The 24,115-nt window shown below is 33.6% G+C and overlaps 1 long non-coding RNA gene across 2 annotated transcripts; it reads left to right on the top strand.

Annotated features, from left to right (window-relative positions):
* Nucleotides 1-13,447: 13,447 nt before the first annotated feature.
* LOC127882421 (uncharacterized) lies at nt 13,448-16,575 on the top strand. Of its 2 annotated transcripts, none has more exons than XR_008050531.1 (4): nt 13,448-13,574; nt 13,684-13,830; nt 14,012-14,176; nt 14,565-16,575. It is a non-coding gene; the product is annotated as an uncharacterized LOC127882421 (long non-coding RNA). The 2 variants fall into 2 exon arrangements; XR_008050530.1 differs by having other exon boundaries at nt 13,969-14,176.
* The last annotated feature ends 7,540 nt before the right edge of the window (nt 16,576-24,115 follow it).

Raw genomic sequence — 24,115 nt, 5'->3', positions numbered from 1 at the left:
GTTTAATAAAAAAACTGCATTTTTTTATTTGTTCATTTTAATTGTTTAATTGTAATGAGATTTCATACGTGAAATGATGTAAACTGATCAGGTCATCTAAATGTAATGCCGTACCAGAAGTTTGTTATCAGACTAACCAAATTTGGGACCATTTCTTGGGAACGAGACGGATCCGCACTGTCCGGGATGTTCTTAATGTTTATCTGTACTTGTTTTCATCGACAATGCGTCGAACCGCACTTACTTACATCAGCTCCTGGTTGAACATTACTCAAGCACGTCTTATCTTCTTGCAATTTAAAAATAACTTTCTTCAAATAAAAGAAAATGTTAGAAGTTACTTGTATGCCCGCCTTATACTTCGTTTCCGTATAATGGATCATTGTGAAAGTTATACTACCTATCAACTAGTCATATTAAATTTTATATTTAAATATATGAAAAATAGAAAAAATGACCCAACACTCATTTGCAGAGAAGAAACTCGCGTAATCTTAAACATCCGCGAGTCTTTTATTAATGGCAAGCGTTCGATCGCATAGACAAACATCAATTTCTTGTTTCGTATATAACGCCTGACCAGATTCATTAAATAGTAATTAATCAAATCGAAAATAAAAATATTGAATTTTGCACTGAAAGACAGGTCAATCCGTCTTATAACTACGGTTCCCTAAAATATAATTGGCCTGCAAATGATGAAATAATAATCAGTTTAGTCGAATATGCACATTTATCTGGCCTGCAAATGATGAAATAAGAATCAGTTATGTCGAATATGCACATGTCTAATCAGTTTAGGAAAGGTTGCATATTATGTGAAAATTACAAAGTAGTACAATCACGGTTAGGAGACGCACTGTGTCAACTCCATTCGAGGTGCTAAGACAATGAAGTATTGTGACTCCAGAGATGGAACATTGGAGTACACATATTGTGATACATGCGTATACCTTTGATGTTTGTGTAGTTCTTTCATTTAATGATAAATATTTCAACTTCAACAAAGAAGATGATCATGGACTACTCGATATTAAAAACGTTAAATAATCGACGAAAAACAGCCGTACGATTTCAAAAGATTAAATAAATATATACGTATTTCACACTTACTTTATTTATATACCGACCAGATTTCATGTCATTGTCAACTTTGATCCTAAACAATTTACTCACTCTGGATCAGCATACGATTTATTGCTTAAATCTGCCTCTGGTCTAATTGTCGCCATTTTGAACTATTTTCAATATTGCCGCAATTTGGCAAATGTCAGAGGAACTGTTTGAATGAAAAGAAAGCTAAAAAAACAGTTGAAATGTATTATATGTGGCACGGTTCTACATAGGAATATTGTTATTTTCAACTGTGTTCGAAGCAATTGAACTGGTAGTGGATTTGTTATTGCAATTGGAATTTATAAATATCTTATATAATTCATCATCGCGTAGAATTATCATCCCCATCATTTCTGTGGAACATTGCAATATTCAAAATACTAGTGTTTTATAGTTATAGTGGTTTTGAGGTAGTTCACTGGTCATCAAGATTGGAAAGATTTTTGTATACGGGTAAAATAAATAATTGAATTTGTTCAGAATGTCTATTTTAACAAATAATTAGTATAAGTGATTTTAACCAATTTATTGTTCGATAGATTGCACTGAAAGTCCGAAGAATGAAGCTTATTTAAACACTCAAGCCTGTTTCCTTGGTAGAATCAATACTTGTTCAGAGTATAGCAGGATCATGCGGCCTCGGGCGTATTCCTGGGTCGATTTGGCTCCAGGCTTATTAATCAACAAGTCGGCCCTATCTTTACTTAAAAGGTAACACTTACAGAAGCAATTATGTTTAACTTTTGAAGAGAGATATTGTCTGATAAATAATGAAATTTTAATAAATACAAATTGTAAAACAACAAATGTTGAATACAGTAACCATCTAAGATTTGCCAAAGAGCAATTCAGACCGGGAATTCAATTCCATACCAATAAGGGGAAACTCTGGGATCACAGTTAAGACTTATTTGTCAAATCTGTAAATTTGCCTTTGGGCATATATAATTTGGTAATAATAACCGCCAAGTCACATAAAAAGGAACAGGGTGCAGGACGTTGCTATTCATCTCTTGATCTTTCAATTGAATTGTACGGGTACTTTTTATACAACAAAACAGTAGTGGCAGATTTATTTATTTATTTTGAGACACAGTAGACTGAGTAGCCAGAATTGTTACAATCCAATGATGTTTTTAGATTGTAATTATTGACTGTGGGTTTGTCCTGAGAATGAGACACACAAGCTATCATTTAGAAAATGAGTTGTCAATTTGATGCTTATAAATCTTTCATAATCCAGTATACCTGTAAAAAGTGAACTTGCAACTCATATTCAAGGACATGATCACTCATGCATGTCGGTGGATACATCAATTAGAATTGTATGCATTTATACTGATTTAGTACAGCACATGAATCATTTTCCACAATTTTGTAGCTACATTATATTATAAAATGCTCAAATACTTAGAAATACAAATATCCATGATGTATATTGGACATAGCGTACATCTCATGACCGGGAGGCCATGGATTCGATCCCCACTGTGGGAGCATCCTTTCGAACTCTCCCAGAGACACCCAAGTACGGGTTCTAGGCCCAGGAAACGGACTCAAGAGCATTTCAAATACATATAGGTAGATAGTATTTTAATGCAATCAAACTTAGAATAAATTGGTTTAAACTTAATATTAAAATCCAGATAAATACATGGTATTTTGAAACAAATAATGTCGACAATCTTAAAAAATAATAAGTAAAAATAAAAATAATAAAATAAATAATCATGTTAATTTTAGAATTTTAAGAATATTGAATAATGATTATGATTAAATTCTATATTACCTAAATGATAATAATAAAACACAACATGTTAATTTATTTAAAACACATTTTAATTTTATAATATCATGGTTTATACAAAAAATACACCCAATTATATCAGACACATACATTATTTTGATTATTATTTATACATGAACTGTCATCATCGGTATTTTAAGTACCAGTACCATAATCGGCAATATAAACTGTATTGTATACATATTCTATCGTCTATGATCTCTTCGCTTCCTCGAACTAAACAAATATGAGGTGTATACATCGCAAAACAAAATGTATCAAGTTTCATATTCGGTTTGATTGTTTTGTAAAAACCGTAAAGTCATTTTCAAAAGTGAACAATAAATCGATTAAATAATTTTGGAAAAGTAATAGGTAAACATGCATCACAAATGAACGTAGACAGTGCTCGTTATATTTAAGTTTCGGTACAAAGTTTTGCGCTAGTTCATCGTGCGTCGTATACAGCCTTATAACAATAGACAATTTAAAGTAGTAATACAAGTACAAATGGCGACCATTTGACATGAGGCTTACCTTACTGAGGTTTCCGGAAACAAACGATGTATCCCAATTGCAATTTCCTATTGCATTTTTAAAATAGACATTTTTAAGTCAATGTTTATGCTTTGAACTCTTTTGAGAAAATCATGAATATTTATTGCCCACATGTGAAACGCTGGTGGTGACATAACTATATAATATGGTGGAATGTCTTGTAAAAACATTATAAGGCTTAATCTTGTTATGTTCTTAGTGGCGAGAATACAACTTTATCTCCATCTGCAAATTTCCTGTGGTTTGATTGTTGTTTTGCTTTGTTGGTCCGTCCTTTGTATATCGTTTCTGTTCTGTATATGCTAATTTATTTGTAAATCATTTGCGAAAGGTATAACACATTACTGAACACAACAAGCGACTGCAAACGTGTAATACAACCAATCGAACTTAGGTGTGTCGATTTCTTAAAAAAAAATAACCAGAAAACTTTGGATGTAAGAAGGTCAGGCAACTGACGAATATCCTGATATAGTTCAACATTTCATTTTTATAATTAGTTTAGACATATTATGTTTTACTAACATAAATAGCTTAATTGAAAGGTTGGTTTTGTTAATTCTAATATACAACTATCAACAAACAAGTACCAATATAATAAAAAAGAAAAAATGCGCATTTCGCTTTATCCTTTAACTGCAAAGGTTGAATAATTTTTTCAGGACTTTTATGCAACTACGCTACAGACATTGACGAAACGGTATATATAAATTTATATGCAAAAATGTGCCTCAAGTAATCTTAATGTCTTTGAATGTGCAACAACTTTCATTGTTATGACATAAGATTGTTTGTATATATATATATATATCCTGGAGGCCTGAATTAAAAAGGCTACCACTTAGACCACTCGACCATCCTTCTTCATACAATGAGTGATGTATTTTACACTTCATATAAGCAGTCCTCGTAGTTTCACAAAATACTAGTATACAGACAACAACAGAACTCTCCAAATTTTTTAATCGTTTCGCGTTGCAACGCTTTGTATTTTCAGGTTTTAAGGTCATCAAAAGAGTCATGTAATGGCTATTTTAGAGCATAGTAAATGTTCAGTATTACTGTTTCCTCACAAATGTCATAACTTATACGAAAATTTGCGAACGACTTTTTTTAATTTTGTCCATTTACCAAAATGTGAACAGGCCCCTTTAAAGTATCATAGACTAGTTTGTTAGAAAAGCTTTTATGTGCGTCTTTCGAAACGGTCTATGTGGTGAAGAGGATATGTTGTTCGCCTGGTGACATTGGGAGTTTTCTTTTCCGATTCCAACTTCGGAATCTATCCAATGATATAAAGAACTGGTACCTACTCCAAAAGGTGGCCTTTAAAGCCCATAGCTTTCTGAATAATTGATCCTCTATATATAGATGTATAATAAGCATGTCCGAACTTTATCAGCATATATGGAACACGGACATACGAAAATGGCAGTCTTGCTATCAAGTTGTCATATTGTTAAAGTACATCAGACAATAGGTTTATGCGTCCTTGACAAAGTGTCCAGCGAAGAACAAAATGTTTCATTTTAAGAAATATCTTAGATAAGACCATCGCACACACATCAACATGTGGGAGAGATCCATGGAAAGAATGCATCGTGGTGTGTATTTAGTTCAGATACGTTTACTTCATATTAGTGACTTACAGTGTTAGTCATTTAGTCTTTGCGTCCGTATCAATTATAGCCTAAATGTATCGAACTAGGACGGACAGAAAGGCTGACTGGGTTGATTAGTAGGGCGGGCGGTAGTTAGGCGGAAAACTCGTTCCGCTCAAAACTTACTGATCATATTAAGCAGTTTTTTTAGCCAAACTGTATAAACTTGTATTATCATAATAAAACGTATCATGACCTCGCATGGTGTTCAATCTGGTTTGGGAACGGGTTGCGGTTAAAAGTTACAATTAAAATTCCCACAAATATGTGATGCTTGCATGGACTTATTCAGAAGGTTCTAATTATTGGTTAACCCAAAATAAAGTTAACGTTCATTTTTTGTTGGTGCCATACCTTAATCAACGTACACACATATATTGACACATTAGATCATCATGTGGATCGTAATCGTAAGTCTGAATTTCACGACTAAAATTGTGTCATTAGCGCCACCTAGCTATCTTAAATCTATAAGTGATAGTTTAATTAAGCCAGCTTTATGAGACTTAAGCAAAAATACCATAAATTAATCCATGTTTTAGGAAGTGTCCGAATATGCCTGGGGCCGAATTAGCCTGCTTTCTTGCAAACAATATCGTTGTTCCGTAAACAACCCCTTAAAACTAATTCCAAAACAATCAGAATGCGTAAGTATTTTTATTTATTTACATTTGTCAAAGCGTCGTTGTTGTTGATTTGATGATTCTGTGCCTGGCTCTGTCAGTGTAATTCACTGCTAAGCCGAGTTCAAGAGCAATGGCGACTTTCGTTTTCAAGTAAATCAAACAGTTGTTGCAAAGAAAATATAAACTTTTGGAATAAGTTTTTAGGGGGAAGTGGTTGCATATGCATGCATTATTTGACATGCCTCGTTCTTTTAAAGGAATGTGATGCGAGCTATCGATTAAGGGGAGAAAACCCAAAAATAAAGTAAATTTTTTGGAAGGTTGTCCAATTGCCCATAAAAGGACCAAGGGATGCTTTGGACTACAGCTGTTTTTGACATGTTTGCGCTCCGCGAAGACAGGCTATGATTCAGTTTAGATTATGACCTTGTTATGATTCCAATAGAGGTTGGGGATTTTTTTACATGGCTCTTTGTCAATGTTTTTCTCATTAAACATGATTTTAAATATTTATTTGAATATATTTGGCTCCTGGGCCCATATATTATCCCGGGTACGTTACTTCCACCTGTGCGTCCAAAACGTTGTCTTTAAAATCAAGAGTTTCTTGCTTAAACTTGATCTAGTATGTTTCGTCAGAGAAGAGACGTCGCACTGGATTCGTCATGAATTGCGTAATCAAGTAAATGAAAATTAAAAGGTACGGAAAGCTGGTTATGGTAATATATTAAAAAAAAATATAGGATGATATATTATAACGATAAAATTAATGATGGGTCTCCATAAAATTCAAAGGTCAAATATTAGAACATGTTAATGGGCGCGCAGGAATACGTACTTACGGTAGATTGCGGTCGCGCGAGGTTCTGCCGTAGATCAACTTGTTTTCGACCATGCTTTTGGGGTCAACGATTGCAACAGATGCAAGATAAATACGAATATCGGCCCGCTCGTTATAGTAACGATATATATCATGCGCATTTCAGGTTCGCGTTCAAACTTCCTCGAGTATTTCATTCTTTTGCAATTACTTGGATTTACCATCTATAAATGGAAGATTGTTTACTTTACATGTTGAACAACAACTGCTTCTTTATAATGATATTACATAATAATACTTTATAGGAATATATTAAAAATGCGTGAACGCTTATATATCGTGAATTATAACAATGTGTATATAGAAATACACTGATGTTAGTATATTAAATACAAAGTAATGCTTATAAACGTTTAGATTATTCGTTATCAGTGAATTGCTATTGCAGAGATGCGTGTTAAGATACTTTGCACATCATTTAAGATCGCAAGCAACTCCTTTCTAACACATCCCCATGCAACCGGATGAAGGAATGGCTAGTCTTGGCACCTATGGGTATGGATCCGGCGGATGTACACATAGCCCTAATCACTGTGGACCAAACTCGTGTTGTTTCAAAGCGTTTGAAAAGAAACAAAGAACAACAAAAAATAATTTCAATAAAACGAATGTTCAGTCCCCTTGTTTTATTGTTCTCGACATTAGGTTCAAGTGTGGACCTTTGGGGGTACCTCCCTCCAAACCCTACGAAAGTACACTTGCACCATTAAGGATAACTACCTTATACATTTATTTAAATGCAAACCTGATATTTAATATATTGATTCGTCAACGATTTTATAACATAATGCTGTACACTCCTTCATCTCGATTATACAGTAAAGCCGTTTGTAATACGTTTATTAAAACATAATAAAAAACGGTGGCCACGTGTCATTGACGTCACGTCTAAAAAGTATTTAAAAACAGTATTGTGGATTGGTAAATATAAAAAAAAATCAGTTTTGAAATGGACCATCTTAAGAGTATTGATACTAAGATAATTTTTCTTTCTTAAAAAACCAAACATATAACATGACTGAATTTGTATTAGAAATGGAATTCTTAATTGATACAAGAATATAGAAAATGATTAAATGTTTGCTTAATAGAAGCCATTTTGAGAAGAGCCTGGACCACGATTTCCATAAGTACTTACAAGAAACACAATGATTCTCATTTATTCGTTTTCTAATTAAGAAAGAAAGACAACTATATAATGATTCATTGTCGAACGCAGTAGGAGTTGCATTCCTCTGTCGACCAATCGTTTGCTCTTGATTTTGCTGCTGCTATGTTAATTTGTAATACTTCTAAAGTTATCGCATACAATTCAATGTATTTGCAAGAGATATTGGATGCTTAAAAGCAAAGCTTATCGAGATGCAACTTTTGTTTGTGTACAAATTAATATACCTTGTTTACATAAACAAGGTGCCTGTACCACGTGACTTTTTCGGCTATGTGTGGGACAATCGGATGTCAACAAACCATCGCTTCAGGTAACGTTTTTGATAATTTCTTCATTAATTCAAAACCATTTTCAAAAAAACAAAGACGAGTGCCCGGTCATTGTCAAAATACACAACTGTGTTAAGTTTGCGCAAAATTACTTATTAAGTATTTTTTTCAAAAAGTGCACCCGCGTGTTTGAAAACACACGAAGTGAAATGCTATGTGTGGTATATTTTTTATTCAGTCAACAAAAACGTTCATTAAATTATTGTCGAAGGTTTAAATATTAGGGCGGACATTGTAATTCTTAATAGAGGAGCTACATACATTGTATTTTTGCACAAATACATCTGATTCGGAGTGTGTGCTGAAAAATGAAATTATGCTATGTGTGGGACACATTTTTGAAATGCTATGTGTGGTTTACAAACTAAACTAGAGAATCGAAAGATTGACATAAACATCAGTAATGTTTTAAGTATGTCTAAATAACAAAAGTTGGTCAATAAAACATTGTTGGTACTGTTTTGCGCGCTTGAAATATGATTATCACGACGTTGATGTTACTCAAAATTATCATGATTGTCGATAATTTATATTCATATTTTGTTGACTTGTAGAATGGCATTTGTTTGGGAACAGTGTGGTAGAGAGGTCAAAACACAGTCGGGGATCTCCAAACACTAAGCCACCCACGCACGGGAAGGAAAATATTTCTGTTGCGGCAAACCTTTTCTTGTGAGTTACTATAAAATTGATTGTTACAGTTTTCAGTGAATTGTTACTGCCAACTAATGCACTTGTTTAATACACAAAATCGCAAGGATTGTTTGTGCAAGGTGTCATGTGAATATAATTGTAACAAAATTACAAAAAGTGTTATTGAACTTCTGGTTGTGTGCTTTTTAGCAGGAATGTGTAAACATATAAGACCGTAACGATAGTTATTAAATAAGCATAAAGAAATAATACAGCATTATTTAAACAAGTAGACAATAGGATCAATAACATTTTTTTTCTGGAAAATCATGTATTCGTATCTAAATCCTATTGAGCTATCTTATATATTACGCATGACAATTATTTATTTATTTTTTTAACTTTTAAAGTTTATTTCATATGTATTTTGTTCTTTTCAGGGAGATTAAAGTATTTTTGGAAGCACCTTCAAGAGATATACTGATACATCTATTTTATTTAGGTTCATTATGAGTTCCAGATGAAACGAGTAAAAAAACGAAGCAGGACGGCGACGTCGACAGTCTGATTATGTTGGCAAGCAAAATACAAAATCAACAACAGCAAGGGCTACTAAAAAGCAGGCTTTCAAAACATTAGAGGGGCTGCCGATCCCCTGTAAACCAAAATGCCGGCGAGCTACCGCAGCAGCAAACACGGATCCTTTCACAACAACCTCAAAACCCATACACATCATTCGGATTGTCTGCAATAAGTTGCGTCCATCAATCTTCAACTACATCCGCCACTCCCATTAGGACAGCCATGCTTCGTCCCTCAACAGACCGTGCATATCCTGAACACAAACTCCTCGGCTTTCTTTGATAAGGAACAGGATATCACATTCAATCAAGCTTTTCTTCCACATGAACCTTTTACAAAGTACTGGTCTCACCTATGCAGAACACCAGGACCCTAAAATAAGCAAGGCCAATTAGCAAGCATGCAAAGACCTTTGGTGTAATACATTTGTGGACATGGCGCTACTCTTCCGTTCATCATCGTCCACCAAGCTACTCACTACCGTTTACAGGAATACTGTTATTTGCAGACATCAATCACTTCTAAATCCAGTCTTAATAATGTCAACAACAATTCATACAAGTCAGTTGTTACATAAACCTTTGCCAGACAAGCACAGATGTTCTAAGATATCTGGCATATGATCATGGAATATCGTAATATGAACATTTTGTCACTAAATATGTGCATGAAATAAACAGATATAGATCAGAGATAAAGCCAGAAAACAGAAGGCAGACATACAAGCCTGAACACACTCTTGTGGTGGGACGACATGATTACTATGGGGAGAAGGTTAATGACAAATATATAATGTTGTTTCATTAGAAGAGATAACAGCCATATATTGAACACATTAAAATCCACACACATAACTACATTGACAGACAGTCGATAGGCAGAATGTAAATATGTACGCCATATGCAGACAATATTAGTTTTATCGATTAAGAATATAAAACTCCTATAGAAGTCTTTGTAAAACAGTTAGCCTACTGGCTACTAGCCCATGCAATGTTAAACGTATTAAAATAGATTATATAAAGCAGTTTATAACGATCAAGGTTTAATTACATTTTAATTGCCATTAAGATTTTGAGTATTACAGCAGATCATAATCAGATCACTTCTCCATAATAAGATATTGTGGTGTAACGCTTGCTCATCTTTCTGAGGTAAATGTCACATTTCAGGTTAAAATATCAACATTTTTTCTGAATCCTGAACGATATTGTTAAAATTTTTAAAAGTTGTTGCGAACTTCAATAAAATGTTGTATATTAAAGGGTGACTGTTACAATGCTGTCTTACACACATAACGGGAAAATTATTATCATACCACGTGATATGCAACTTTAATTTCAATAGCGTGCACTTCTTTTTCCCTGGCGCCATTATTTTTCAAGGCAACAGCTTTATGTCTTCGAAGCGAGGAGAAAATTATAATTACAAATCTTGCAAACGTTTAAGCTTTGAAAATCTTTCTTAATGCGCTAACTCAAATTGACGTCAATTAAAACGTGGTATGAGCACATGGGGCATGAATGTGCTGAAATGTCAAATATGTCCATGTATGTATCTCTTTTACTGAACTTGTTTTAAAGGAGAAAGTTTATGCTTTATATTCTCCTCTTAACAATAAGTTGCACAGCCAATTTTCTGTTAATTGTTGGCCATCTTACACCTAGACTTTTCGGAGGAAAGGTGACCGTACTTGAAAGAATGTAATTTGATCTAAGGTTACACGCTATACAAAAATGCCACAACAGTGTTGTTTCTTCTTACACCATCGTTTTATAATTGACAATCATTCTGATAATTATTTGGTTGCTTGACTTACTAACTAGGTAATTATTTGGTTGCTTGACTTTAGACCTAATAATCCGATCTTAAGTACGCGTCAAAATGGCTGCGTCAACATCGGCGTAATGGTCTGGTTAAGCAACGGCTTGCAAAATCTCCAATTTCTACTACTGGTACTCAATTGAAACTTCACTTATGTGTTCGGGTCATGGTGTGATTGTCACTGACATTATTCCATAATATCGACCTGCAATTAAGGGAAACAATGTCCATGTTAGTAATTTGTGTACGAAACTATGGGTTATTGTAAACACGCACCATATCCATACAACCATTTGTACTACCGGTACTCAATTGAACCTTCCTACATGTGTTCGGGCTAATAAAGTGATGCCACTGACTATTTTCCATTAAGCTGACCTGCAATTAAGCTAAAAATGTATTTTTTTTTTATTTAAAAATTGTTAAAGGTAAACATGCATATCTTCATATGAATGCTTCTGCTACAGGTTTCAATTAAAAACTTCAGTCATGTGTTCCGGGTTATTGTGTTAAGTCACTGACAGAATTCCATGACTCTTACCTGAAATTTAGCAGAATTATTCCACTATTTTTACAAATAAAATTGCATAAGAAAGACGTGCTACTCATCTGTGTAACTTTTTTTTACTAATGGTATTCAATTAGGTCCCTAACCTAATTTCATAACTCTGAGTTGCAATTTAGCAGAATTATGCAATACTTTTACTTTGAAAATTATGTCCATGTCAATTGTTTCTATTTCAGTTTTTCAATTGAAACTTTACACATGCGTTTTGGGGTATTTTGTGAGTTCACCTACCAAATCCCATAGTTCTTACCTGCAATTAAGCAAAAGTATTCATAGTTTATGAATTGAGGTTAAGGTGAGCTTGCAACATCTCACTCCTCCTAAAGGTATTTACTTGAAACTTCACATATGTGATTGTGGTCAATGTGTGAGGTAACTGACTTTCAATTTATAACCGAAATCCACATTTTTGTAATTTGCAAATTCTGATTAAAGTTTGGGTGGAACTACCCAATGTCTTTATATATTCTACAGATATTGAAAACAAAAATACTTTTTCTATGTGGTAAGGGTCTAGATGAATATTATCCGACCAAGACCTTTTAATGTGACCAGCCTTTTAGCAGGATTATGACCCATTCGTTCTCATACACATCTGGTTAAAAATTGCTTGCAATATGAAATACGGTTAAGGTTTGCGTGCAACAAATATATATCGCTGTAACTAATACAGATATTTCATTGAAACTTTATATGTTTCTTTTGGTGATCATAATACGAGGTCACATACAAAGGCCCATACAAGTGACCAATAATTAATTAGAATTAAGCGCTTTCTGAATTTAGAAAATTCAGACAAATGTTTGCATGAAAAATCTCAAGAAGATACGTATACCTTGCACGGTTGTGCATTTGGTGGCATTTGGGTCAATCGCACTGTTGCTGAACAAATATAAAAAGTTCACTTACGTCAGAACGGATGGAGATAATGTGCCTAACTTGTGTGTGTATGTAATTTACATTTTGATCTAGTGAGCTTAAGGATTAGCGGGCCAGTTGGGTCAAAGTTATTGTAACTTAAAATAGAGAAATACTTTGCATAATTTTGGTTTGGATATAGTTGTTTTTCCAGAAATGTTAAGTGTGTGTAGCTTAGATGCAAGCGCATGTTAGAATTGTATTTGGGGCCAGTGCAATCAAGGTAACTAAAAATAGAAAATCAGTTTTCACTCAATAACTTTAGTTTGACTTTAGGTATGTTGCCTTAATTGTGTTTGTACGCAGATTAAGTAAAGATGAAACTTAGGTTTTTATTGGATTAAGGGCCAGTTGTATCAAGGTAACTGTTTTTTTTAAATAAAAAAATGGTTTCTGCGATATTAATTTAGTCTGAAGGGAGGTATCGTGCTGTATTTGTTCTATGTAGGTAGTTTATATGCGTCTATTGCTGGTAAAGGCACCTTATTAAACATAATACTTGTATTAATATTTAAAAAACGTATTTCATAACATTTCCCCTTTCGTTGTTTAAATTCATAAAGTGTAAATTTAAGTTTACATGTGCTTCATAAATTATAAAGATATTCAACTTCAATTTTATCTTTGTGGTCTGCTTTTTACGTGACTGACACGAAATGTATATTGCACAATCAAAGCGGAAAAATAGACGATTGCGCTGACGTAATACAGCTCTTGTTACATTCATTAAAGCGGACTTTATATTCCTTGTCGAGAACAGGATACGAAAATTCATCATATGATATTTTCAAAACTGCCGGAGATATTTAAAACACTGAAGTAGCCATTGTGCTTTTATTCGTAGTTTCGTATGTTCACGGATCAATCTGTGCGCATTTTTAGATTCAGGCATCTCGTTTTGAGAACATCTTGTTATTCAGAGGTAAAGGCCAAGTACCGCTTAGATGCGCGTGCTAAACTTACACAATTTCGTTTTAAGGAAATTATAACCATTGTATTCATATGTATTAGTTGCATGTCTACATTTTCAGTTGCTGTTTTGTCATGCGTCGCTTGATGTAGGATTTGAGCTCCGGATTTGTTTGCACTCAAAAGCAGTTCATTTATATTTTGTTATTCACGTTCTAAGTAGCTGTAAAAGATGACGACATATTGGTATATTTCTGCTGCCCTTTTAGGTGAGTTAAATGATTTATTAAAATATTATATAACTTGTTACTAGTTATTAGTACACTAAAGTCAGAAAAAATATGTTATGCATTATTCTGTTTTACATGCAATGCAGTTAAGACGGAACATCAAACTATTATATTCAGTTTGTTTGAACATTTCCAATGCTATTGACATGTATGGGTTAAGCTACAACTACTTTGACGAGATGGCACAAAACTATTGCGCTGCAAAAGGTGAAGGCTGGGTGTTTAGTATTAGGCGGGATTGTTTTGGCGTAGCTCCAACATGCAACGACATGTGTGCGGCGGCAAAGACCGACATTCCTAGTGCCATGGGAATTCAAGTGACTAAGTACGTACTCCTTTATTACTTATTATTGCTGTATCACAAATATAAGTTACTAGCTAGTTGCGTGATGCACTGATTGTAGACTGCTGGTTAGCGCGTGGACATCTCTCCGTGTTTTTATTGTGCAAGTCGCAATTCATTCCCGATTTTTAACTCCGTCTAGAATGAATTAGTTTCGAAATTACTTGGAAACCATTTATGAATTAAAGATTGTTTAATTTACATCGTGCATGGAAACTGCGTCTTGTTAATATTGTTATTTAAAATTATTGAAAATTATAATATATTTATAACATATATTATAGCGTATTATAACGGTTGTTAAGATGTAAATAAAATATCATGCTTTAATACTTTAAGCTGTTTCTTACTCAAGGATTTTTTATTGCAGAGCTTGCTGTTTCGATGGAGTTTTCATAATAAAAGATCACAAACAACTCCTGCCTAACCCAGCAAACTCGCAACCTGATGCAGGAAAGGCCAGTCTGATTACATATGGTTATGGTGTTGGCGCGTGTACCTGGGGCCCTAATCACTGTGGTCCAAACTATTGCTGTTGCAAAGGAGATTGGAAACAAAATAATTCGATTTTGAAATATATTCGAAAGAGTTAAGATCAAAACAGTTGTGGTACTGGAATATTCGCAGTCAAAAATAATAAGATGAATAAACGAATTACAGAACAAAATGCATTTATGAATATTGTTGTAAATCGTGTAGTTGTTTTAATGTATTGTTTGTAAAATGTAAACTGAAAGTAAAAGTGAAGGTATACATTGGAAAATTAATTTGATTTGAACCCCTTGTGTTTCATCATGATAAAACCCGAAAATACGGCATTAATACATTTGTGTACAAAGTACGATTCATAATTATTAGAAAAAGTTCAGAAATTGATAAAATGTTTGCTTAATAGTGGAAATTTTAATTAGTTTGATTTTAATTTTAAATTGTTTAGCAGGGACAATGATTTTTGCCATGTTTCATTCTAATGAGGAACACTCAGATATATAATGTTTTTCATAATCCAGTATTATTTAAATGTGATACATGTATCTAGCACAAGTTTTGGAATGCACAATATTTTTCATTTCAATTTCCGGCAACGATTTCTATCCATACGACACACGAATACTAACATGGTACATAAACATTTGTTGAATATATTGTCCCAAAAACAACAAAAACATCATTTTGTATCTTGTAAAATCTATATACCAGACCACATCTAGCGTTGAAATTTTGGCTATTGCTATAAGGAACTTTGATTTTTTATGTGTTAATTTAATTTTTCGAAATAGTGTCAATTTCACTATCAGTCACTAGGGAAACTAACAGTCAACATCAGAACTAACACAACGCATACACAGTACATGTCAGTCTTAACCGGATGCAAATTCAGATATAACTGAGATTGTGTCAATATTTTGATTCATCAATAAACAGGACAAACCTCAAATTATTGTCATGCCCTAGATTGTTCATGTAAACATGTGTTTATGTACATGTACATTGTTCATTTTTATCGTTTATGTTTTGCATCTAAATGACAATGTCACTGTTATTTAAGGCTTTTATTGGATGCTGTGTGGTAGTTAGAGCTGATAACAGCCGATGCCTACCTTTTGCGCTTCTTTATTATTTGTAATATCCTTTTTAAATGTCTCATTGTATTAGCGTCTGTTAATATGGCAGCCATTTTGGATAAACAGGAAGTTGATTTCCTGATGCTGACATAAGTGCCTTCTGGGTAGTTTACACTGGCTACAGTATTTTTGACAGTTTAGTCATATGAAATAATTTGTTAAATACTCATAATCAACCAAAATTATCTAATAACAAGGTAATAGTAGTGTTTACAAATGATTTATTTATTTAATTGATATGTATTTGACTATTGTTTAATTGTCATATCGTCAGAAATATCATTTTAAGACGAGTGACATTTACCGTGTCAAGAACGCTAAAATTATATTGTGCGCTCTTGCGCGCTTTACTGAGCGTTGCTTGTGCGCTTTTTAAACACATTTCATATGTGCGCTTTTATGTTAATATTGCAAAATGCTATGCGTGCGCATCTGGACAGTATATATGGCACTGAAAATTGTCATTCGAGGACTCTGAACTTTGTTTTCCTATGTGTAAGACCTATTTTATTTTTCTTATAAGCATTTAAAATAAAGTTTTCAATAAGACTTAGCTATTAAAATTAAGACTGAATTTTATAAATTGCATTTACCATCTTTTAGGACATTATAAAATAGAGAGTGCAAATACTTAACATGATACCTGTATATTGCTGTATTGTAATGATAAATGTCTGAGAATTAATCTGTCTGTTAAGAAATATATTATATATATATTGAAAGTTGTTATAAATTTATTCGTTATGAATGAATGAAATTTTGAAATGTTATAAATCTTGAGTTTATATTTTTTTGACAATTTTAAAACAACTGAATAGGCAAAATGTTATTCTTAGTGTACTGTTTATCAGAGTCCATTTTAGTTCTATGTTAAACTGTAACAAAAGCTTCAAGTTTGTAAAAATTGAAGAAAAATTACAGCTAACGCTCGGCTCGTGACATTATATTGAAATCACGAAAGTCAAGGATTTACGGGACGGTGTTTTTCGACAATTACGCATACATTACAAGTCAGGACATGTCACGGGACTCGCAGTTTTCTGATGTATTAGTTCTCGATATTAGCATGAAAGGCAACTACAAAATGTTACATTGTCGAACGATGTACGAGTTGCCTTCTTCTGTCGATCATGGACTAATCGTACGCTCGTGAACTTGTTGTTGCTAGGTAAATTTGTAATACTTATAACGTTATCGCATACAATCAAACGCATTTCACTGAAAGAGATGGAAGACGCCAAAAAAGTGAAGGTTATCCAGATGCGACCTTTGTTTCCGTAGATATTAAAAGATCATGATCACATAAAACCATAAACGTTGCTATTTGACATGCTATGGGTACTGTTTGTATTCAATCCACAATTTTCACCTAATGTGAAATCGTTGACTAAATCCTATGCCTCTGCATTGTTAAATAGAAGAACGAGCCCCGATTCGCTCTTACTTCTTAGACTATTTTGTTTCAGGTTTACGTACAACAGCTCAATATCTCTATATCCACTACATCTATTCAAGGAAAACTAAACAGGTGTGTTAAGAAGCAAATGAAAGTCTGAGTTTGTCCCTCGACTACCAGTAGATATCTTGCGTGGAGTAATATAATACACAAGTGTATGTTTATTTGAAATTTGTTAATAACATACTCAGCAAGACAACTGGTGTTATGGCCATCGTTAAGTTAACACACATGTAGTTCACTAACGTTGTTTGTATGTACGAGTTATTCTGTTTTACTTCTTTTCAGTATGGCTTTGTTACACCGTTGCCGGCTATGGTTGTTGATTTTGTTCTGATTTGAGCCAAAATCATGTTTATTCACTTTTATGTTATGTTTTAGTTATTGCAAATGATAAAAAACGCTGAAATCAACGATATAAAAGAAACTTGATTATGTGATTAAGTCTCAACAATATTTTGACACCATAAAAGTAATGCTTTAAAAATAAATTATAACAAAAATATGCGAAACTCATGATATCTATTAAAACAAATGTTGCACGGAAGATAAGGTGTATACATAATATATACGTTGAACATAGTACTAATATATATATAAGGGGATGCCCTACCTTTCGTGGTCCCAGTTGATACAATTGATCATCCGATGTCGGTCGACGTGGACAGTGGAGGAGATTTGATCGAGATGTTGGTTCACATAAAGAAGAACATATTTCCGTGTCAATTAACTGGCGATTTTCCGAAAAATTTAGTATATGCCTTAAAGTTGATTGGTTAATCCGATTTATATACTCTGTGCTGTGTTTAAGTACAGCATTTTATTGGTGAAGACACATTCGTAGAAAATGTATGTATGTTATATATTCAGGTTCCGATTGTAAATATATCATTCTATAAGATCTTGTCAATTAAAATTCGACCTTCTCCCCTGACGAAGTTATCTACGATAAACAGGTTAGCGTATTACTTTGCACACGGTGAATGTTTTGATTGCTATAGCCATTACTAATGCTATTTTATTTTTATTCTTAAAACTATTTCATTGTTTTAGTTTTTAATTTGGTGAAAATAATATATAAATTTCATTTGTTATCAGAGTGTTTATTTGTATAGCATGCGCAAAACATAAATGTTCACAAATAAAACTATCTGTTCTTCCTTTTTTTGATACGAACAAAATCGGTCGGAAAGTAAATTAATTGCACACATTACAACGGCCGTTAACGTTATATTTGGCAAAATCAAATATACACATTATGTAGACTTACATAATAGCTTGTCCTTAACAGCCAATATCTGCCATAAACCATGCTCATAAACGTTTATTAAACCGTCCTTTTCGTTCAATGTTAGTGTGTTTCATACAGATGGAAAACATTTGCGGCAACTTTGGGTCAAACGTCCATTGCAATTAGAAAAAGAGATTTTCGAATTTGTACACCTTGAACTGTAACCCCAATATCTGTTGAATCAAGTTGACTGTTTTGCAATACACTTTTCACCTGCACCATACCAATTGCATTTCTTGCCGATCTATAAATGTGACAGTTACGTTATAGTGTTCTGGGCAAGCGCAGACTGCGATTGGTTAAAGAGTCGGACCATTTGTCATTCAATGCAAATTTGGGACGGAGATAATTATAAATAGACACTGGTTGCATGCGCAGGAATCGGTGTATGATTGGATAACATGAAATTTTCTACTTGACCAGCCAAATCAAAAGAGGTTAAAAAGGGCTGTATTTAAAGCGTTGTTGTAGAAATAAAAGTGATATTTAACTATTATTGATTAAGAGTTTGTTGAGGGAAAATAGAAAAGTGAGTCATAAACTTAGTTCGAATTAATTATCGTCTGCCAGGTCTTTTTGTTGCTTTAGGTTTCTTTGACACATTGATGGTTGTAAATGTGCCTTAGTTAAACATGAACTCCTTATAATGAAAAATTTAAGAGACACTATGTTCAGATGATGTATAAGAAAGTTGATTACTTTAATATTATGACAAGCTCATAAAGTCATGAACAAAATGTCAAAATAATTTGAACGCGCCTCTTCGACGTATATGATGACATTTTTAGTGACTGTAGTACTTTTATTTCATTGTTTTTTTTTTTTCGCCGTTCACTGAATGTAATTGGTCGCATGTTATGTTCTTGCCAGTTTAAAAATAACCATTACGTAATGCCCATGCTTCATGTGCCTTGTGCTTGAACGCATGCGTCTGCCCTTAGACCGCTTTCGTCTCTTAGTGTTAGGTTTGACTACCTGAAACCTGTAGGCACATAATTGCTCTGAAAGTTGCGAATGATCCATCGCGATTCGTTTGTTTTATTCACAGCTCCTCTTTTGTCCATCGGTCATTGTTATGTTTAGTAGAGAATGGATTTTTTTACCGTTGTTTCATTGAGATTGTGTGTGTGTCACTTTGCTTTATGTTAACTTTTTCTAGTCTTCAACGACTGTGTAACTGTATATAAATATCATTAAGCAAATACATACATCAGTTGCATCATTTATTTGTAATGCAGAATTGTTGTTAATATGTAAATAGAGCATGTATAATGGTGATGTTATGAAATTAATCTTCATTTAGAGAATGCGCATTGCCATGGCAAAATTCAGGCAAATTTAAACCATTAAAGTCTTATAAACGACTTTCATGTGCCGGCCAGTTCGTTAACGTGAAGAACATATCCAAAAGAGCGGCACAAATGTCGGAAAATCTTCAACAAAGAGAGAAGACGTTTACTCTGCAAACAGCTGGGGAAATCCGTAGACAAGCCGGACCGAAATTCGTTCGTGGCCAATTTGGTCGATAACTTTTTCGTCATGATTTACGAAAAGAAGACATGTTGGATGTCGCACAAGCCTTATGAGCACAATCAACGCTCGACGTTTATGGTCCAGCGTCTTTTGGAAGTGTGAAGCTCAACTTGTATTCTAACCGTATGAACACCGATGTGCACTACTTAACTTCGTTGAAGTAATTTGGTACTTTGCACAGTGCGTTTATTTAGAGGATATTACACGGCTGAGCTTGGCCGGGCAGTGATAATCGGCCCGCAAGGAGCATAACGGCCCGAGGGCCGTTTGCGACCTGAGGCCGATTATCACTGCCCGGCCCGGCTCAGCCGTGTATTAACGTCTATAATATATGGGAGGCGGAAAACTACAACGGGCGAGGCATGGTATGGTATTGCGCAAGGGGGGGTGGTTAGAGGGTTAAGATTAGGGTTAGGGTTAGCGCCTCCCATAATATATATCTTACTTTAATACTAAATTATAGATAGGCACAGGTTTTGAGTAATAAAATCATTCTTTTTTGGTCCTTCACTAAAATTTATGAAGAACCAGCTTTCCGTATTTATTGAATTGATTGCGCAATTTATGTGACGAAACATAGCTAGACGCTTTGGATTTAAGGACAACAACAAATCAGACTTGGAGTGTTTTTATTTAACAGTTAAATATGTTTAAGCATTGAACGATAAGTGTGTGTGTTTACGATGGATTATTATAATATTATGAATGTGAATAACAGTGTTGGGATATAAAAGTGGAATGAAACTGGTGTGACTGCATTTTCGATTTCGTTAAAATGTCGAATAAAGCGATGTTTTGTTGAATAATTGATGGATTAAATTTAAGAAAAGTGTAAGTGAATCGTTCTTTAACTGTTCGAAGGAAATCGATGTTGAATTACAAGGGTAATTTCTTTAATGAATAAGTCGTTCCTTTGTCAGTCGATCAAAGAATGTCTTTCCACAAAGAATTGCCTGCTTACATCCAGTGCTTTAAAATGGATGGCGATGAAGAAATGTGTCCAAAATTTTAACTCGTCATGGAAGCAAATTAAACTTTACGAAAATAAACATGGTTATTACACAACTTCGGTGAGTAAAACAATAACCTAGTTGTTTAACTTGTTTATGGCTAAGACTGTCTGTGGACGCCATTTTTTCCAGTTGAACGTCACGCGCACACATTCTGAGGGCCGAATATAATTAATCGGCCCTAGGGCCGAATATTTATAATGACCCCGCAATGGTGATAATGGCATGAACAACTGTACAAATTTGTTACAATATATAGTAAGGTATGTATAGACATTCCCAAAAGTACATTCGGTCCTGTGGACTTAAAAAACTTGCAAGACCGGACTGGGATTCATAGGACCGAAACATCACGTCACCGACTCAAATTTATTGACATAAAGAAAATTGGGAAAATTTAATGGAAAATAAGCAACACAACACTGAACACTAACAAATCGCAAAACGCAGTATTCTAAAGAAAAATATTTAAACTAAAAAGTCGTTAAAAACAAAACAATTTCTCAATTTAAAATTTAATTAGTGTATACCTGCATGCAAATTGATGTTTAAACAAAAGTTTTCAGATACTGATCAGGGCTTTTTTACTTCTTTAGCAGGGACCTTATATAGACCCCTTCCACCAAGAGAAAGGCCCCTTCCACCAACTTAATGTCTTTAAAATCATGCATATTTCCCAAAATGTCAAGTTCACCGTGGATTTTTTTCCCACTTTCTTAGTTTTGTGGATATTCCCCCCCCCCTAAAATTGAAGGCACGGCCTTTTCCTAACCTTAAGAAAATAAGCATTGCCGATAGTTAAATGACTTTCAGTGACTAACGTCAGTGAAGAGTGTAAATAAATTATTTTTACACACAAAAAGACATTTATATTTGTTAGGAATCAATGAAGTACCTAAAACAACAGAACACATGTGGGATATCAAAAACATACGTAAACTGACTAAGTTTTAAACGCAAAAAGCAATTATCGGTATACCGAAAATTTCATTGACGCGAAATTATATGAAAACTCAGAATTTTACTACAAAAGTCAATAAACTGGCCACAAAGATAAACAAATCAATGAAAATGCACCGTAAAGCGCAAATTTGAACCGGAACAAACTGCTTATGCCCGGATTACAACGATCTGAGTTCCAGAACGTATTTTCGTTTAACGGTAAACACTATTGACATATTTACGCGGAAATGTTTTTTGAGCATGCGCAGGAACATTTCATGAATGTTAACAAAAATAAGACGCAATTTTTACTGCTCATATTTGTTTTAAACTTTCTTTTATTTTCAGATTTTAATAAATGAAATAAATAAATTTCTGCTGTTTTATTATTTACCGGACATTCGGACCGGCAACATAGCATTTTCAATCGGACCTGTTTTAAAAACGTCGGTCAGGTCCGACGGTCCGGCACTTTTGGGAATGTCTGAATTATTATTATGTATATATAAACTTCATTTGTCGGTCTGGCTTTGTGTACTATTATTTAATTTAAACACATTTTTAAGTTTGTTTTATAGTTTTGCTTTAAGAGTTTTTGCAATACCTCATCCCATACTTTATCAAATCTTGCCCCTATAATCATCATTATGCAGTTTGCCTTTTTTTCAATAATGGGTATATTTGCTTGCCAAACTATACACCTGTCTCTCTCCCCGTAAGTAATGTTTTATCAAACTTAAATTTCATTTACTAATACAATAAAAATTCAAGATTTTTACGTGTGTTTTGATGTATCCGTGCTTATAAATACTAACAGTTTTAATTGATCAAATCACATGGTTGCAATATGATTATACGCAAAATGTAAATGATTACTAGTATGCAGTGACTTAAATGATGCGTTTTTATGTCGATCGCAGTACAATACCACTTACTTTGTGTTATTATACGTCAATCGCGATGAAATGACTAAGACTTTTTGATTGTGTACGTTGATCGCAATATATAGGATCTTGCACGAGTTGTCATATCCTTCGACGAGCTTACTAACACATTTCCTGGACGAGTTTAATAAAATATGGTATGAAATGACAACGAGTGTCAGATCTTTTTTATTACATGCTTTTAAATGAGCAAATTTACTAAATATTTACGCAAACAATGATAAACCCCGAATGTTGTTTACATTTCGTGACGTCATTTAACGTTGAACGTCATTTCAACAAAATAACAAAATGCGATTGGTCAATCGAACGAAAACTAAGCCAATGAAAACGTTTAAAAAGTATGTTACACATGTCTAAAATATTCGTAATGGTTATATTACATGGGAAACAGGGTATGGCATGTGATGAAAATGTGAATGTATACGTCGATTGCAATAAAATGACTTTGACTTTGCAATTGTAAACATCGATCGTAATGAAATGACTAAGACTTTTTTATTACACGTCGATCGCAATAAAATGATTGAGACTGTATGATAGTAAACGTCGACCGCCATGCATTGAAACGAATCAACTACATATTTTGAATTAATTTATTACCAACGTCATTCATGTTGAAGAAAACAGTTTTAACATGAATGTATATATTTCTTGATATATTAATCAATGACACAATATACTACAGCAATATTTATATGCTAATACACAACACTGAAATGTTTTTGACATAAATATACATTTACTAAATTCGGGTCATTTGAAACAATGATTTTGAATTGATATTGTATAAGCAAACAAAAGCAGAGCATTGAATTGATTAAGAAACATTAACATTCTAGTAATACAGACTTTTTCTCGATGGAGGCACCCAGAATTATTAAATTTTTACATGACTTGCAAACAAATAAACCCCTTGATAGATATTCTTAAAAACGATAAAGCAGGTCCCGTTCAAAACAAAACTTCAATATTGTTCGACATTTTAAATGAAGAAAGACACTATATAATGTGTGTATTCACAATAACATTATAATTAAACACACACACGCACACACGCAAACACACACACATTGTATTGCTGTCGATTTAAACTTGAGAAGCTTATTAATTGTCTTAA

Source organism: Dreissena polymorpha, chromosome 5, assembly GCF_020536995.1.
Source record: "Dreissena polymorpha isolate Duluth1 chromosome 5, UMN_Dpol_1.0, whole genome shotgun sequence".
Classification (NCBI taxonomy): Eukaryota; Metazoa; Mollusca; class Bivalvia; order Myida; family Dreissenidae; genus Dreissena; species Dreissena polymorpha.
Note: the sequence above shows the minus strand (reverse complement) of the source record. Positions and strands in the feature narration are given on the sequence as shown.